Here is a 19297-nt window from a genome sequence, read left to right on the forward strand (position 1 = left end):
ATAAAGCACTGCAGCAATAAGGCTCTCCATATACTGTGCAGCAACCGTGGTTGGTATTTATTATGCATTCGCGGAAAAGATCAGCCCATTACATTAATCATGTAAAAGTCCTGGGAAAAAATGTATTTAATCATTTCCATTTAAAAATAAGACCCAATCAGTACTTCAAAACTTGCTTGAAACCAAATAATTAAATTTCATGTGTTTCTTATAACAATGCACGTAAATACTCTCAATCCTTCCAACTTTTTCTGGAATTTGGTTCTGCTTTCTCTTTCACACCCCAGAACTTTGATTGCATTTGATCTCTTCAGTTTAGTATATTTTTTCAAACAATTTATTTATATGCTGATTTATTTATTAAAAGCATTTATGATTTGCCCTTCAGCTGAAGATCCCAGGCTGGAAGGTCCATTAATATTGAAAAATAAGCATCAGCAATATTTGAAAACCAAAACAAAATAGAGCAATGTCTCATTAAAATTACAATAAATCTCAAAAACCACAAGGCAGGAGCGAAACAGAACAGTCTCAGCCCCTATGCACATCACCTATCCAAAAAGACATAGAAAAAGAGTTTCTGATGGAAGGAGAGCCAAGTTGACGTGTGATACACCTGTGAGGGGAGGCCATTCCATAGGCATGGGGCCACTACAGAGGAAAGCCCTGCCCTGGATCCCCAAACTATAGTCCAACTGCATGTGTGAACCACCAATAGAGCTTCCCCTACAGCTCTTAAGGTGCAGGCAGGTTGGTATGGGAAAAAACATAAGAACTGCCTTATACTGAATCAGACCCTTGGTACATCTCAGCACCAACACAACTGAACACATCCATTTGCACCTGTGATGTCACAACAGCCATTAGTACATTCCAGACCACTCCTGCATGGCACAGGTACAATACTCTAGCTTCGGATTTTATAAAAGTGCAGGTCACTGCTACATATGCAGCACTCACAGGACAGCAGAGTTTTTGCAATGGCCACTCTTAAATACATAGTTATCACTGCCCATACTTTTCTGCATCTCATTTCGGTCTGACCTCACTACAGTGGTACCTCAGGTTACAAACTTAATTCGTTCCGGAGATCTGTTCTTAACCCGAAACTGTTCTTAACCTGAGGCGTACTTTCGCTAATGGGGCCTCCTGCTGCTGCCGCCACGTGATTTCCATTCTCATCTTGGGGTAAAGTTTGTAACCCAAGGTACTAATTCCGGGTTAGCGGAGTTTGTAACCCAAAGAGTTTGTAACCCGAGGTGTTTGTAACCCGAGGTACCACTGTACTGTATTTGCAATCTGCCCCCAATGTATAAATGTATCTGCAACCCAGGATAACACTTCATACATCCCATGAAGTAGACTGCAATTCACAAAACCTTTTGCCACAATGCATTTGTGAGTCTTTAAGATGTCACATAATGCTTTGTTGTTTTTGCTGCAAGAGACTTTACTCCTCTGTAAAAGGAAGCATACGTAAGCTTCCACACAGCTTCAAATGGTGCCCGCAGAACAGTGAAGCAGCTAGACTGAAAAAGGAGACTGACATTTCACATAATTCTTATGACACGTGGCTGTCTACTTGCATTACAGTACCCATTCACACATTATGTATTAACTGCAGCAATCAGTACAGTATGTTCAAGTTCTTATAACACCCCCTTGTGGGAAACCCTATTATTGCTTGCAGATTAGGAGTCTCACTTCCTGCTACTTTTAGAAATAATGAAATAATTAAGAAATCTCTTTTAAAATGCAAACTTATGTGCACTTTCATCTCCATTACGCAAAATATATGAAGTCTTTCAGAAAAGAGCAGCCTTTGCCATTTATCGTTGTTATCAGTAGTAATAATTTTATTATCAATCATTTGTTACATCTCTAGGCAACTTACATACACAGTTAAAAAATAACCATGCAGTTTTAGAACAATGAGACAGAATCACTAGATGTGTGGGGTGTGAAAAGGAAGGAATCTTTTGCTGTACATAGCCTTTGGAGTCATCTTTCCCCTCCCTGTTTTGTCTACGTGTTACTGCATCACTCTCAGCAAGTAAACAGTTTGATCAATAACTTGTTATGGAAGCAATTAGTTGGTTCTTGCACATTGACAGCGCTGTTTGGATTTAGGGCAGGTAAAGGTAAAAACTATATATTGTTTTCCTCCCTTCCGTTGCTATACAAGGCAACTGTGCAAGCTTTGCTGCTGTGGATCTTACACATCACTTTGCTTACGTGTAAATCACATGCAAAGGCTTTAGCTCAGTATTGCTATGGGCAGTATCTCTCCAGGGTTTCGGAGGGGGCCCAGGGGTGTTTCCTGGGACTGAACTTGGTACTTTCTGTATTGACACAGAGCTACAGACCCTTCCCTAGCCTGGATGCCATAGTGGTGATGATTGTCTTTCATAAGTTTTCTTTCCTATCATCTGTAGATGATGAAGAAACTGAAAACTGCCTTTTACATATACTGTATGTCTCAAGGCGATTTACAGCAGTGTAATCAAAACAGCTAAGAGAGCTGTTTATACAGTACAAAAGCCAAACTGAAAATAGGTTTTAAAATGATACGAAATGAACAACTAAGGCAGGGACATTTTCACCCAGTTTCACTTAACTGAAGCTTGTCTTCAGTTGTTTCTGGAAAGTACAGAGGGTGGGCACATATGCTTTTCTTGAGCTATGAGAGTTGCCCATGTAGGGTGTTCTTCAGTAGGCTTGTAGCAGTTTATTCCTACAGGAGATAACAAACAAAAAGAAGGAAAAAGCCAACAAATGGTCATCAGTGATTCAAAGGAAGTAAGCAGAATGACAAGGCAGGGGAAAGAGTGATGATGCATAATAATCAGCTCTTCTGTAGAACAAAGATTACAAGAATAGGAATGGAGAGGTAACGAGGAAGTTTGTGAGTACAGAATTTGGATTTCTTTGGTGCAAAATGTGAAGTCCCTCTCCTTATTTTTTACGTAGAATATGATTGGCTTTTGCTTTTTGTGGTTCATGCTTCCTTTGAGGGACAATCTACATTTATTTATTTATTGTGTTTATTTATATCCCACCTTTTTCTCCCATGCAGCTCAAGATGGGGTACATGGTTCTCCCCTCCTCACTGAATCCTCACAGCAACTCTGTAAGGTAGATTACGATAAGAGGCAGTGACGGGCCCAAGTTCACCCAATTTGCTTCATGGCCAAGTGGGGATTTGAACCCTGGGCTTCCACAGTCCTAGTCCGACACTCTAACCACTACACCACAAGGTTACTGGTGTGGAGGCAAGGGTTAGATTGTGCCTGTGGTGCAACATATTTTAAAGTTAGTACTGTATTCATCCCTACAGGCAAACAGATTGTATGGGCATTTGTATGCCACCAGTCAGACTTTTAATACAGCACCATGTGAGACAGCAATGCAAGAGCAACCCAGAATATCAAAGGCAAAAACAAAAAACAAAAGAAACAAAGCCTCCATGTGCAAACAGCAAAACTCATTTCATTTGTAAACACAACTAGATATGAGAAGGGATAGTGGAATTAGTTCTAACAAGCACAGTGGTAAGGCTGATCATATCACTTAAAAGGCAAAATTAGTTCTGACAAGCACAGTTGTCAGGTTGATCCTATCACTTAACAGGCAAAATGTAATAATTCCAGAAAGAGCCCATACAAGAAGGTGAGACCAACTGCGGAGGAGGGATGGAAGAGAGATTTGATTCCATGTATGTTTAAAGGCAAATCTACCTTTGCATTTAAACTTCACTTTCCAAAAGAAAACACAAATCATAATACAGCTATCCTTCAAAATTCACACTTAGCCAAACCTGGTGATGCAGTTTTCCAACCAAATAATGTTTATAAAAATGCAGGTATTTGGGGGAAATTGTTCATAAAAATGAACGTATCCCTGAAATCATTGCATTAGGAGAAATTGCTTGTTTAAATGTTTCTGTTAGTCAAAACGCAATACAAACAATGTACTTATTCAGAGAAATTAGCACTAAAATGCTAATGAATTTTCATAAGGATTTTTTTTTAAAAAAAATTGAAATTGCTGCAGAAATGTGGAGAACCAAATTTAAGACTGGAAAAAATAGAAAATGAGTTAACTCAAACTGACACATTCAGCCATCTCTGTTGTGGTGTAATTGTGAGGCTAGGACCAGACACAATTACGTGGGTTCAAATCCCTGCTCAGCCATAGAGCTCGCTAATACTGCAATCCTATACTGTACACATTTGCCTAGGAATAAGCTCCATTGAACTCAATGAGACTTAGTTCTGAGAAAACATGCAGCAGTAGGTAACCCTATGGCCTTCAAGATGTTGGATGCCATAGGGATGATGGGAGATGTGGTCCAGCAACAACGGGGGGGGGGGGGGAAGGTTCCCCATCCCTATCCTAAGGGGTTGTTTCAGAAGTCCTACACATTTCCCCAGGAGGACCTCAACTAATTCCCAGTATGTTTCCCACAGTATCTCATATAGGGGGAAATGTGAGGTTCTGACTGAGGATTTAGTGGGTAACACTTTGATATGATCCCTGCCTGGCTCAGCTCTTGGATGCAATATCTTTGAAGAGTATTAATTTCTTTGAAAAGGTTCAGCCCCCTTCAACACAGTCTGTTCCAAAGTGAGTTTATTTTCTTTGTGCCAGACTCTTTTCAGCTAATTTTCATCTTAGTGTGTGTCAATAAATTTGGTGCCTCTTGGGCAATGACTTTTACTCGGCAAATGTTACGTAGAAATATAATGGCACACAAGAAACCATTCAAGTCTCCATCAGGCTTTTAGCAATATATTGATTGGCTTCTCTTTTTCTCATTATTGGGTCCTTTGAATCCTTGACCTCAAGAAGGAAAAGGTTTAATGAACACCATATGGTTTTTTGTGCATGTGTGCACATCTCCCATAATCTACTGAGATCATGATAAGTGTCACCTCCAAAAGCTATTTGCATTATAAAATCATGCATGTTAAATACAGAGATGTATTTAGCATTCTAGTTTGGCCTGTTGGTTCCATTCAACAATTAAATAACTCACCTGTTGGCAGAGATCTGAATCTACAGAATTAAATTTTAGCCAGTCCTCACCAGATCTCAGCCTCTGGCACTGACAATAGGTTTGGAAAGTGTTGCAGAACACATGCCAAATGCCTGTCCCTCCCAAGTAAATTGGGAAGTGAACAAGTTACAGTGACAGACCACATGCTTTGAGACTACAAAAGGTAATTCAAAAAGACCCCTGTCCGAAACCTTGGAGCAGGCATCCCCATACTTTGGCCCTCCAGATGTTTTGGACTACAATTCCCATAATCCCTGACCACTGGTCCTCTTAGTGAGGGATCATGAGAGTTGTAGGCCAAAACATCTGGAGGGCCGCAGTTTGGGGATGCCTGCCTTGGAGAGTAAGGATGCACGTCGGTCCCCGTCATTAGAGTAATCAAAAGAGAGCAAAGTGCTCCAAATATTAGGCAACACTGGGCCCCTACAGTATTTCACATTCATTATGATTTGTGCTTGAAATATACTCGGAGTCAAGAGTGAATTTCATGCTCTTTATTCAGCTCATAGTCATCAAGGAGGAGAAGAGAAGACGAATGGCTCTTTTCCCAAAACCATCTGCTTATATACATTATTTACACAATGGGCCTTGCGTGATTGGCTACTTCAGGGCTACACCTGTGGGCCAATTATATTGTGGATTGACTTTTGCCTGCAGCCTGATTGGCTGCTCCTACAGGCCAATCAGGTAGCAGATTCACTTCTGCCAGCCGCCTGATTGGCTGCTCCAGCAGGCCAATCAGGTTGCGGATTCACTTCCACCTGGAGTTGGATTGGGTAGCTCCCGCTGATTCTGAATCCTATTGTTCTAGGATTCAGCTCAGTACATAACACCCCTCCCCTCTAAGTTCCAGTCCTGCCCGGGAAGTTGCATTCGTAGTCCCCAAGGTCTGCTGGCCGCCTCCGTGTGCGTTGTGGCCTGGGGTGTTCCTTGGTCAGGGGTTCTGGTTCTGGCTCGTGTTCCGAGGCTGCTGGCTGTGCCGGGGCTGTCTGGTCTGGCGCCACTGAACCACTAGGTTGTAGCTCTGGTTCCGGTGTCCTTCCAGCCTCGGGGCGCCCCTCTGTGCCTACTGCTTCTGCTTCCTCTGCCCACCCCTCTCGCTCTACAGGCCTCACTGCCCTGCTGTCCCCTTGGGACCCCTCTGTCCCGCTCTCCTCACGGGTTCCTCCTGGGAATCGTCGCCGTATCTGGTCGCAGTGGCGGCGCCAACATTGCCCCCCTTCCGTTAGTACCTCGTACGACACGGGACCGGTCACCTTGGTGACTGTGGCGGGTACCCATGCTGGGCCTGCCCCAAAATTCTTTGCATACACTGGGTCCTGGGCCACAAATGTCCGGGGGTTCCTGCCTTTCCCCACCACTACCTCATCCTGAGCTCTGTCGGGGTGAAGTCGGTCCAGTCTAGTTGCAAGGCGCCGGCCCATTAGTAATTCAGCTGGGCTCCGGCCCGTCGTTGTGCTTGGGGTGCTGTGCTGTGCTAGAAGAAATGCGGCAAGGCGGTATTCCCAGTCCCCTTGTGTCATGCGGCGGAGGCTGTCCTTGGTGGTCCGCACCATGCGCTCCGCTTGGCCATTGGTGGCAGGGTGGAATGGTGCTGAGCGGATGTGGCGGATGGCGTTCTGCGCTGTGAAGGTCTGGAACTCCTCTGACGTGAATGCGGTTCCATTGTCCGAGACGAGGGTGTCAGGGAGCCCGTGGGTCGCAAACAGCTTACGTAGTACCCGGATGGCTGCCGCCGTAGAAGTGGATGGTACCAGTGCGACCTCCAGCCATTTGGTGTAGGAATCCACCACTATGAAGAATGTTTTTCCCTGGAAGGGGCCAGCGAAGTCCACGTGCAAGCGTGACCATGGATGTCGGGCGGACTCCCAGGGCTGGACTGGGGCCCTTGGGGGATCCGGGCGGGATTCTTGGCAGGTCTGGCAGTGTTGGACCCAGGCCTCTATCTCTCTGTCAATCCCCGGCCACCACACATAACTCCTGGCAAGGGCCTTCATCCTCACTACCCCTGGGTGTGTCTCGTGTAGGGCTGTGAGGAACCTTTTGCGGAGGGGCTGGGGAACAACAACCCTGCTTCCCCATAACAGGCACCCCTTGTGGGCCGACAGTTCATGTTTGCGGTTTGTGTAGCCAGCGAATTCTGGCCCGGGGCTGCTGCTGGGCCATCCTCGCCACACCCAGTCCAGGACCCGGGAGATGACCCTATCTTTTGTGGAATGGTGCGCAACTTCTTGTGCCTGAATGGGTCGGTCGGGAAGCAGCTCCAGGGTCATAACCTCTTGCGCAGGCGCTGGGTCGGGGCCTGTTTCTGGTAGTGGTAGCCTGCTGAGGGCGTCTGCGTGGCCCATCGCCTTCCCAGGGCGGTGGATTAGTGCATACTGGTAGCCGGCAAGGAAAATTGACCACCTGAGGACACGTGGAGACAACACTTGGGGGGTCTGCTTCTCAGGGGCAAACAGGCCAAGCAACGGCTTGTGGTCAGTCACTATGGTAAAGGGCCGCCCGTACAAGAAATCATGGAATTTTTTTACGCCCTTCACGATTGCCAGACCCTCCTTGTCAATCTGTGAGTAGTTTCGTTCGGCTGCAGCAAGCGTCTGGGAGAAGTATGCCACCGGCACCTCTCTTTCATCCGGGAGTTGGTGTCCCAGGACAGCGCCGATGCCATAGGGAGAGGCGTCGCATGCCAGCACCACTGGCAGCCTCTCGTCGAAGTGTGCCAAGACCGAGTTCGAGACGAGCAAGTCCTTGACTGCCTGGAATGCGGCCCTTTGTCGCTGGCCCCACACCCAAGGGGCCCTTTTATCTAGGAGTCTGTGTAGGGGCTCCGCTACCGCTGCCTTATGGGGAAGGAAGGCATGGTAAAAGTTCAATAGTCCCAAGAATGACTGAAGTTCGGGCTTGCTCTTGGGCGCTGGGGCCTCACAAATGGCCCGTACCTTGTCACCGGTTGGATGGACCCCTTCTGCGTCCACCTTAAATCCCAGAAAGTCCACCTGCGGCACTCCCAGTAAACACTTTTCCCGCTTCACCTTGAGGCCCGCCGTCTGGAAACGGTGCAGGACGGAGCGGAGGCGGTCCTCAAATTCCTCTGGTGTGGGCCCGGCGATCAGTACATCATCGAAGAAGGGGGTGACACCAGGAATCCCTTTAAGGAGAGAGTCCATTAGATTCTGGAATATGCCTGGTGCCACGCTAACGCCAAATTGCAGCCGCTTTACTCTGAATGCCCCTCTGTGCGTCACAATCGTCTGAGCCTCTGCTGTGGCTTCGTCCACAGGCAACTGTTGATACGCTTGGGCCAAGTCCAGTTTGCCAAAGATTTTTGACCCAGCCAGGGTGGCGAGGACATGGCTGACCACTGGCACTGGGTATGCATGGGCCGTGAGAGCCTTGTTTATGGTGCATTTGTAGTCTGCACAGATGCGGACCGAACCGTTAGGCTTGACGGGTGTGACAATTGGAGTTTCCCAGGGGGCGTTGGGCACCGGCTCCAGCACTCCTTGCTCCACGAGCCGGTCCAATTCCTCGTCTATGCGGGGTTTCAGGGCAAACGGGACCCGGCGGGCCTTGTGCCTGATGGGTCGTACAGCGGGGTCTAGCTGTAGGGCAATGGGGGGTCCTGTATATCGTCCCAATGCCCCATCGAAAACCCCTGGAAACTCTTTGCATATGGCGTCCACGTCCACTTGTAAGCTAGTGCGGTTCACCCCGGTAACGGCTAGCCCCAGAGGTCCAAACCATGCCAGTCCCAGTAAGCTAACGTAGGGGCCCTTAACTACCAGCAAGTCCAATTGTTGCTTTCGCCCTCGATATTGCACCCTGAAGGTCCCCACCCCCATAGTAGGGACCTTACGTTTCTGGAAGTCCCGGAGGGTGAATGGGGCCGGCCTTAGTTTGGGACCCCCATTAGGGCACAGTTCCCTTAATGTTCGGGCCGAGATTATGGATAGAGTTGAACCCGTGTCCAGCTCCATGCGGCATGGGGCTCCCTCTATCTGTACCTCTATATAAATTTTCTCTGTGCTGGGATGGGGCAACTGGAATACCTGGTAGTCCGTGATCTCCGTCGAGTTGCCTTGGTGCATGGTGCCGTGTGACCTGGGGCTCCTGGGTCGGTCATCTGATGCTTGTCGACGGGTGAGTCGAGCCCGACACACCCGGGCGATGTGTCCCAATTTTCTGCACTGCCTGCACTCTGCGTTGCGGAAACGACAGGTCCTCCTCTCGTGGTTCTCCCCGCAGCTTGCACAGTTCCCTCCTTCTCGTCGAGGCTGCTGTGGTGTGTGTGCTGCTTGAGTGCGCCGCTGTACTCGGTGTACTTCCTCCCTGTCAGATTCGGATTCGTCGGTGAGGTCTTCGTGGTAGACCCTCGGTTGGGATGGCGGGGCCGGTCGTGCCTCTTGCGTTGACCTCTCGGCGGCTTCGGTTGCCAGGGCTTCCTCCAGAGCAATCTGGAACGTGAGGTCTTTTTTGGCGTAGAGGCGTCGTTGCAACATCTCGTCCCTCAGGCCACCAACGAGGCGGTCACGAAGCATGTTCTCCAATTCTGAGAAGTTGCATAACCGGGCGGCTTGGCGGAGGGAGGTCACAAACCCAGTTATGGTTTCCCCCGGGGCTTGCCGTTTTGCGTAGAAGGCATTTCGGCAAGCTACCACCGAGGGCTGTGGTGAGAAGTGCTCCTTCAGCCGTTCCATTATTGTTTTGTAAGAGACGGTAGCGACATCTCTAGGTGCAAGGAGAGCCTGGGCGATTTCAAACGTCTCCTCTCCACAGACGCTGAAGAATGTCGCCCTCTTCATGGCATCGTTGGTGACTTCTTTCGCTTGCAGGAGGAAGTTAAAACGGGCGGCGTACCCTTCCCAGTCTCCTGATGCTGGTTTGAATGGCGAGAAGCTGCTGTCGGTTGCCATTCTGGGTTCCTTGGGTCCTGGAGCTGAAGCCTGGATGCACGGTGCGATGCAGCGGTGCAGCAGGTGGCGGTGCTGCGGTGCAGTGCGTGGTGGCGGTCAGCTCAGCAGGATCCCACCTTCGTCGCCAGTGAAATATACTCGGAGTCAAGAGTGAATTTCATGCTCTTTATTCAGCTCATAGTCATCAAGGAGGAGAAGAGAAGACGAATGGCTCTTTTCCCAAAACCATCTGCTTATATACATTATTTACACAATGGGCCTTGCGTGATTGGCTACTTCAGGGCTACACCTGTGGGCCAATTATATTGTGGATTGACTTTTGCCTGCAGCCTGATTGGCTGCTCCTACAGGCCAATCAGGTAGCAGATTCACTTCTGCCAGCCGCCTGATTGGCTGCTCCAGCAGGCCAATCAGGTTGCGGATTCACTTCCACCTGGAGTTGGATTGGGTAGCTCCCGCTGATTCTGAATCCTATTGTTCTAGGATTCAGCTCAGTACATAACAGTGCTAGTGATGATATTGGGGCGATCACATGCATTCCCACTTTCATTGCTGGAGTGGGAGCAGCAGCAGAGCCAATCTGCCGCTCCAAATGATGCCTCCCGCACTGTAATTCCTCTCCTCCACCACCCTCAGTAACTGGCAGCAATAGGTGGCATTGGGAAGCCAGATCAGAGAGAAGCAATGCAGCTCTCCCATGCTGTCCTGCCAGCCACTACTGGCTAGTATATAGTGAGTATGACTAGTAGCCATCAATTGCCTAATCCTCCATGTTCTTGTCTTAGCGCCTCTTAAAGTAGGTGATCATCACTACATCTTGTGGGAGTGAATTCCATGTGCTGTGTAATGAAGTACTTGCTCTTCTCCCTTTAATTTTCAGAGCTTTTGTTAACTTATTCTAAGGCTGTTTTTTTTAAAAAAAAACCAAAAGAATTAAAATCAAATACACTTGAGACATGATCAGGGAAGGGTAATTTTAAAAAAAGAAAAAACTCCACATTAGAATAAGCTTGCCAAAAAAACAACCTCAAAGCCAAAACCCTGAAGGCAGAACAATTTGTTCTCTGCTTAGCCAACAATGAAGCACCATTTTGACAACAGATTGTTTACTTCATTTGCTTAATTAAATGAGTGTGGGCCTTGATCGGGCACTCCCGTGTTGGTGGGTGTCGTTCAATAGCATTTCATGGAAATATTTTCTCATCCAGGTGTGTGAAATATTTCTGTAGCTGGCCATCTGAAGAAGGGTAGGCAGAAAATCAAGGGAGGACCTCAACGTTTTAAATGGCCTCAACCATCAGAACAATTAACAGAACAATCCTAACTCACTGCTGCTATCGCTGGGGCACTGCAGAGTGGCAGGGCCACTGTGACATCTGCAGTCTGGCTGTTTACAAGCAGCAGAAGATAGGAAGCGATCAGAACAATCCCATTGCTGATTGGTGGCAGCTTTGAGATCATCTCTGGATCCAGTGGATCTTGGCTCAGCTCTGTCTCATTGCCACCCTCAGAGTGCTCTACTTTGGTGCTCAGCTGGTGGGGATATCACCAGGGGCCAGCTGCACACTCATTCTGATGGCCAGAAGGAGACCAGCTGAAATGGCAGAAGTGAGCAGAGGGAAGCTGCTGCTCAACCCACAACCCAGACTAAAGGAGATTTGGGTAGTGGCCTAAACCTTCTTATTTAATTGCCACTCTACTATAACAGTATAAAATGAAATTTAAGTTCAGAACCAGCAAATATAATTCAGAGGAGCTAAATGTTTATAAGCAGCATGGTCATCCTCAAAATTCAAGGGGTTCTTCCTTCATTCCTGCTTGTCATCATGAGCCTCTGCTTCAATTCCATTTAACAGGCATCTTCAACAAGTGCTGAAAAGACAGCAGATGTGATGGGAAGGAGTTCTCAGTGAAGGGGTTGCAACACTGAAGGTCCAATTCCAATAGCCTATGGAACTGACCTCTTCATGACATGGTATCTTCCAGAGTCCCTCTGCTGTCAGCCTCAGTCATATAAAGGGTGAGTCTTTCTTTTTTTCTTTTTTTTGGTGGTTTTGTTTGCGTCTTGTCAACTGCATTTGACTTCAGGTAGAGAAGGAAAAGTGGGGTTTGTGCTTGTCTGTGCAAGCAAACGGCTTATTTTTACATCTAATTTCAGGGACACTTTGCTGTTATTCTAATGCTGAAATTGGCTGGGTTTGCTAATTGATTTCTTTCTTTCTCCCTTTTTCCTCTCCTTTCCCTCCTATTGTGAATATAAAGGTTTGCATATTGTAGTTTTTTTAACTGATTCATGTTCTCAGGTAAAGGTAAAGGGTTGGAAGGTTGACGGTTCAAATCCGCGTGGCAGAGTGAGCTCCCATTACTCTGTCCGAACTTCTGCCAACCTAGCAGTTCAAAAGCATACCAGTGCAAATAGATAAATAGGTACCACTGGGGTGGGAAGGTAAACAGTGTTTCCATGTGCTCTGGCTTCCAGAAGCGGTATAGTCATGCAGGCCACATTACCCGGAAAACTGTCTGTAGACAAACCCTGGCTCTCTTGGCCTGAAAGTGAAGATGAGCACCGCACCCTATAGTTGAATTCAACTAGACTTAACTGTCCAGGGGTCCTTTACCTTACCTTACCATGTTCTCAGATAAATAAATAAGTGTGAGGTGAACTGCTACACACACAAACACACACTAAGATAACTAAGGCTGTATTTCTTTTGTGGTTATTATGGAAGTCTACAAAGCCTTCTCACTATCCCAGGGTTTTACATTAATGAAGTTACTTGATGCAGTTTAGACCCCATGTTAAGTAGATACTGAGAGTCACCTGTTGAGACAGGAATAAGCCCACGTTTCCCACCTAAGAGTGGTGTGGAGGGGTACTGGTGTTAGTCTTTTGGCTTATGCCATGAGCCTCCTGCTGGAGAAATATACAAACTGCTTCTCTTTTCCTGCAGTCTTTCATGAGTACATGAGTGTGTACGTGGACAGTCTACAATCTACAGCATATGGGACTCTAGACTGCACCCTCTGTACTTAATCCTCAGCTATTGGCTTTTTATTGACTGTGAAATATGCAGATATACCTTTCCAACGCCTGAACAGTAATTTACTACAACCAAAGATAAAACTACAATTTGAGAAGCACTTTTAAATTCTGAAGTAGTAAATGTATAATCTTAGGGCCATAAACACTCTTTATGGTATTTTTTGGTCCTCTGATTACTCTGGCTTATAACCACCCCCCTCTTTCTCTCAAAATATTTATTTAAATGGGTGAAGTGAGGAGGGGAATAAAGGTCAACTATCTGGTACATTTTGTTTCTAACATCTGGCTTGAAGAGCAGATGAAAGCGTTATCCAGAGAAAGCCTATAAATTTGCAGAGGAAGGAGAGATGTGGTTGTTAAAGTGCTTTTAAAAAACAGTTTGGAAGCTCACCAGTATTTGCATGCATTTACAAAATTTGAAGTATGTGTTTGTGAAATTTAAAGCAAATATCTGTGTCAAGTGTCTGAAATAATTGTTTTCAAGCATCACTTATTAAATGAATGCAAAAATTCATCCAATAACTAAGACCTTAAAAGGACTGTGATTCTCTGGCCTTTTGCCCAATGTTACACTTGCCACGTAAACTCTTCTCTGCAGCACATTTTTTAAAGTGTCCCCATATACTTTGTGCCTCGCCTATTTCCTCTCTAAATTATAGACTTCAGGAACTTTCCATGCTAGCGAGTAGTTCTGAGGGATAAATTTAAGCTCCTGCCCCAGTACAATTCTTGAGACATATTCAAGGTCTCCACTTATGTGATCCCAACAGGTTGTCTCCTGGCTGGTTTAAAACAGACATCACTAGGGAGGCTGTGTGTGTGTGTGTGTGTGTGTGTGTGTGTGTCAGTGTCAGTATATCAGTGAATTAATTTGTGTTTGTTTTCCTCTCCACCTTAATAACAGCTAAGAGCAAATTACAAAAATTCAAAACATTGAAATGAGATAACATGGAAGAGCAATTGCCTTTTCTTACCATGTGGGAATACTGACAGGGCGTCAAGATGCTCTGGTGCTCCAAATGTTGTTAGATTCCGAATTAATCAGCCTCAGCCAATGTGGCCAGTGGTCAGGGTTGCTGAGAGCTGTAGTCCAGCAACATCTGGAAAAAAACAGATTCCTCAACCCTGGTTCACCTCTGCCCTAGCTGTAATTTTTTTATCAATGTTTTGCTTCTCAATGTTTGTAAGCTACTTTGAGAGATTGCTTGTATTGGAAAAGCCACGTCAAAAAGAAAGAAAGAAAGAAAGAAAACTATTGCATACACATGTTTAGATGTGTAGGGGTATCCATGTAAGCCTACTGCAAGGGAGAGGCAAGGGCAGAGGCATGTGAGTGAGTGAGTGTGTAGACTCCACCGAAAACCTCATAGGAAGCAGCACTGTGAGGTGGCCAGCAGCAGCTTAGTGGGAAATGGTGATGCCACAGGCAAGAGGTGGAAGGTTCGTTTCCACCTCTGACAAATGGGAGTCTGAACTCAAGAAGAGGAAGGTGGGGGAGAAATTTGGTTCAGCACATATTTAAAGGTGAAACAATATGTGGACTGAATCACAACCATCCTCCAAAATTCACACTTCTCTCAGTTTTGCAGTGCCGTTCTCCAGCCAAGCAATGTGTACAAAAGCCCACATGCAAAGGTAAAATGTGCATAAGGAATGAAAATGGTAACAAAAATGCATTATGTTATTAAGCTTATGCTTTGTAAAAAATGTGCATATTAGACAAAATCTAGGCTTACAAAGATGCCCATTTTGGGATACTTTTGCACTAAAATGCTGGTGAATTTTCATGAAGCCTTTAAAAAAAAGCAAAATGATGTGGAATTGTGGAGAACTGGCCTTAAAAGTTGAGAAACTGAGAAAGACTGGAATAGACCAATTCACCTATCCTTACTTGAGAACAACAGTAATTTCAACAGAATAAAAGGCAGGCTTTCCATTCAACTGAGAGCATCTTTCTAACCACACAGCCACAAGAAAGTTATGGAATGAGGCCCTTGCAATCTTCCAGAGTGGCTCAGCCCTTCTTCCCCTTCTCCCTCAGCGAAAGTGTCAACAAAGACTAGAGTCCACATGTTGCTCTGTAGCAGGGGCGTCATGTCCTGTTTTGCTGCTAGAGGTAAAACAAGAAGTGCCGCCTTGCCCTGCCGCCACTCCCACCACTACCATACCTGCTGCTACTGCTACCGCCATCTACGCCACCCATTCCATACAAAAACAGGTCAAGAGAACCTTTTTCTAGCCTTCTTTCTAGCAGCCCTTGCTTGAATACTGGCATGCAAATACTGTACAAGTCTCTTTTTCTGGGTGGTGTTGAGCTTCACACCTTTCAGACACCTGTAGCTTTGTTCTCAACTGAGTAAAGTATTTTCATCATGGCTGAGAAACATTGCTGATTTCCTTGTGAAGGTTCAGCGCCATCAAGCCTGACATTCTGTAACCGGAGATGTGATGGTTCAGTGCTTCGTAGCAAAATAAGCCAATTTTCTGCCCCTTTCTGGTTTTGCTATAATCTGGAGTGTGAAGCTTCTCAGCTAGTCAGTTCCTGCTCTTTGGAGAAACAAGAGCTCAAATATATTAGCAATGCTTAGAGGAAGAGCAAAGTTTGAGCCCTCCTTATTCCTTCATCAATATCCCCTTTGTTCTTAAAGAATAAAGTGGGTCAGCATCCAGCGTGGCTTCAAGACAGCTTGGAATTTTATTTTATTTTTACTAAATGGTCTGTAACCAGTGACTATAGGCTAGAACACCAAGCTAGTGTGAATGAATTTTGCTGTGTGCTCTTTGGGATATTTTGTTTTTCCATCATTTAAACGCCTGTTAAATTCTGATCTCCTTACTAAATTTCCTTAAAAACCTCTTATATCAGAGATTGTTGTGTCCAGGGGCTTAATTTCCAATCTCCCCAGCCTACCCACTCCACCACATGGCTTTACACTGCTTAGCTTTGGGGAATCTTTCAAAGCTACAAATGATTATTTTCAAATTGCATGTGGATGCTCAGTTGGCGATTCCCCTATCCACGTCTAAAAGTGGGGTGCTATCAAGATGTTTATTGGCTTTTATTCTACTAAAGGAACTATTCCCAGCACCTAGATCCTATGGGTAAAGAACCCTTATTCACAGGAGCAACACACCACACAACCTCCATGTGTATGAGTATCGGAAGGTTCAGGCTCAAGCAGCTGGCTGGTTCCTGAGACCCCAGTATCACCACACTCCTCAAGAGTAAAGGGCAGTTTAGGAATAACTGCACTCAACAGTAAAGGGATCCCGGCAACCAGCTTTAAGCCTCTGAAGCTGGTTTGGGGCAGGATGTTGGAGGCCAGGATATATAAACCTTCAGTTGAAATCTGGTAGTTACTGGAACAACATATGCCTTTTCCACTCTTTGTGCCTGCAATTTTCCTAGTGCCTCTGCCCCATGACTCTGCCACTGGATTGCATTTGACTTAGGGAACTGCTCTCTTGTACTTGATCTTAGCTTCATGTTGACTCTGCTATGGGGCTCACCTTGTTACTGCTTGGTGCTATTATGTTTTGAACCTGAGCTTGCAGAGCACTCTGTTGTGCGGTCTGGCCCCAGCCAATTTCAGAGACTGAAACCTAGCCCAGCTGGAGTAGGCTGCATCCCTGCATCCCATCCAGCTAGTACCTCCCTTATATTTATTTGGCTGATTGTCCATATCATACACTCCAACATTTCTCCAATGAAAACAGGGACATTTTATTACTAGTATTTATACTCCACCCATCTGACTGGGTTGCCCTAACCACTCTGGGCAGCTTCCAAAATATATAAAAACATAAACATCAAACATCAAAAAACTTCCCTATACAGATATCCTTCAAATATCTTCTAAAGGTTTTATCTCCTTAGCTCAAGGGTCACATAAATCCATGACCAATTAAAATAGGGATGTCCAACCATGCCCTCCAACATTTTTACGATGAAAATAGGGACGTATCTAAGGGAAAGTGGGGCATTCCAGGATCAAATCAGAAACCAGGATGGCTTCTATAAATCTGGAACTCTTCCTGGAAAATAGAGACACTTGGAGGATCTGCCATATGATAGACCTTGCTGTCTATCTCTCACTCACCTCTATATGCCTGCTATTGTTGATACTGGGCCTGGTGTAGATCCCTCCTCTCCCCCCCCCTTCCTTCTTCTTCTTCGTCTAATAGGCTTGCCATATGTCAGGAAAAATCCTGCCATGTCTTGGTTTTCGGATGTAAAAATGGCGTCAGGGGAATCTTGCCAAATCAGGTCTCAACAATTTTGGTGGTTTTCTTAAAAGCTCAACAACTTTGCTGGTGTCAGGAATTTTACTTTTTGAAATATGGGAATCCTAGTCTAGCACTGACTAGATTTGACCACCATTTTAAAACAATTATCTGCAATGTTGAGGTGATTAAGATAGAGACAGTGGGAAATATTTTATTATGTTATTTATATCATTATTATTATTATTATTATTATTATTATTATTATTATTATTATTATCAACTACTTAATGCCAAAACTGGCTTCTACTGGTAACTGGCTAATAAAATATTTTTAAAAACAGTTCCACAAATTTAATGTAAGCTTCCATAATAAAGCACACAATGAAACAATCCAATTAAAACACTGGGATATCCATAATTTAAAACTGCAATAAAATAAAATGTGGAAGCATATGAAAGAAGTTAAATACAAGCAATCCATTGTTTTAGCACATTCCAACACAGACTCTGGCGCTGTGTCCCTGATTGGCCTAGTCAAGGCTGAGACTGCAGCTGGAAAGGCTTTGTGGGTAACGTAGGTGGTCTCTCTGGGCACTGCGTTGAAGACCAGAGGCCACAGAACAGGCTTCTTCAACCCCAGCCCTCTAGACGTTTTTGGCCTACAACTCCCATGATCCCTACCTAGCAGGACCAGTGGTCTGGGATGATGGGAATTATAGTCTCAAAACATCTGGAGGGTCGAGGTTGAGGAAGCCTGCCACAGAATGATTGTGGATTTGGCTGCCCCTACCCCACCATGGCCTGCATTTCTTCACTTTTCCTTTTTCTCAAAATTGCTCAAGAGGGGAAAAGATATGCTGCGAGTTGTAGAAATTCCTTTCATCCTCATCGATAATTTTGCTCCATTTCCTTCCTTCTACATTGCATTAGATGCACTTTGCTTAGCGGAAGTTTGCCTCTTCACTCTAGTTAGCTTTACTGACTTGCTAGGCTCCATACTATATTGATTGGCTACGGAGACTAGCCAGACTTATGTAAATCTAGGCAGCAAAGGTTTGTGTAAATAGCAGCAATGGTTGGTTATGACTGTACTATTTCACAGGGCTGAGCTTCATACTGCTGTGATCCATTCCCCAAGCCAAACCTTTCCTGGTTAGCAATAACTGCTGGCCTGAATTTATTTATTAACAATATTATAAACCCCATTTCAGCAGAAGATTCCCTAAAATATATTTTGGAATAATTAAGCAACAACAACATGAAAATTGCCTTGCTGGATCATGTCAAAGCAAGGGCGCCTTAGCCATAGAGGCTACTGGCGCAAGGCGCCACGGCAGCAAGTTCTGGAGAAGCTGCCTCAAGCCCCGCCGGCAGCGCCGCCCTCGCCCACCTCTTCTCGGGCTGTGGGCGCCGTTGCGGAGAAGCCGGCTGCGAGCCTCCCGTCGGCGCGGCAGCCAGGGCTCCCTGGATGGCAGCGCCACGCAGCCGCTTCTGCCGAGCAGGCAGAGCACAGCTGGCAGCATCCCCACCCATCGGGCCATTCCCTCTGGCTGCCTGCTGCACCTAGCCCTGCCTGGTGGAGCGCAAGTGCCTGATGGCGTCGCCATCATCAGTCTTGCCTGCGGCGGGCAAGAAGCAGAAGGGCGACATGGCGGTGGGTGGGGAGCGAGGTGGGCTGTAGAGGTGCCCGAGGGAGAGGTGCTGTCCGCCCATAGGGAAGGGGGGGCGCCTGAGGGATCCCTGCACCACGGCGCCAGATAACCTTAAGATGCCCCTGGGTCAATGGCCCATCCAGAAAAGCAGCCTATTGTCACAATGACTAATGACTGTGCTCCATGTGACGTCAAGACGGCACCAGGAGGAGTCAAAAGTGGCGGCAGCACAGCGCCTCCAATGGCCACGGCTCCTCCTCCTCCTGCCACCACCAGCTGCTTCCCCGCTCCTTCCCCTCCACTGCAGGAGGAAGAAAAAATGAGCTGGCCACTGAAGTCGTGACACACTAGCTCTGTGCTTGGCCTGCTTCACCCCATTTGAACATGGCGGCGGCCTGGCTCC

At 46.2% G+C, this 19297-nt stretch overlaps 1 long non-coding RNA gene across 1 annotated transcript in view; it reads right to left on the bottom strand.

Annotated features, from left to right (window-relative positions):
* Positions 1–1828: 1828 nt before the first annotated feature.
* The window catches only part of LOC132591726 (uncharacterized), a 40412-nt gene continuing 22943 nt past the window's right edge, over positions 1829–19297 (bottom strand). Inside the window, exons 3-4 of the long non-coding RNA XR_015948185.1 lie at positions 13990–14115; positions 1829–2734 (exon numbers count right to left, since the gene is read on the bottom strand). This is a non-coding gene — a long non-coding RNA (uncharacterized LOC132591726). The remainder of the gene's footprint in view (positions 2735–13989; positions 14116–19297) is intronic.

This window comes from Zootoca vivipara, chromosome 2 (genome assembly GCF_965207765.1).
Source record: "Zootoca vivipara chromosome 2, rZooViv2.hap1.1, whole genome shotgun sequence".
Classification (NCBI taxonomy): Eukaryota; Metazoa; Chordata; class Lepidosauria; order Squamata; family Lacertidae; genus Zootoca; species Zootoca vivipara.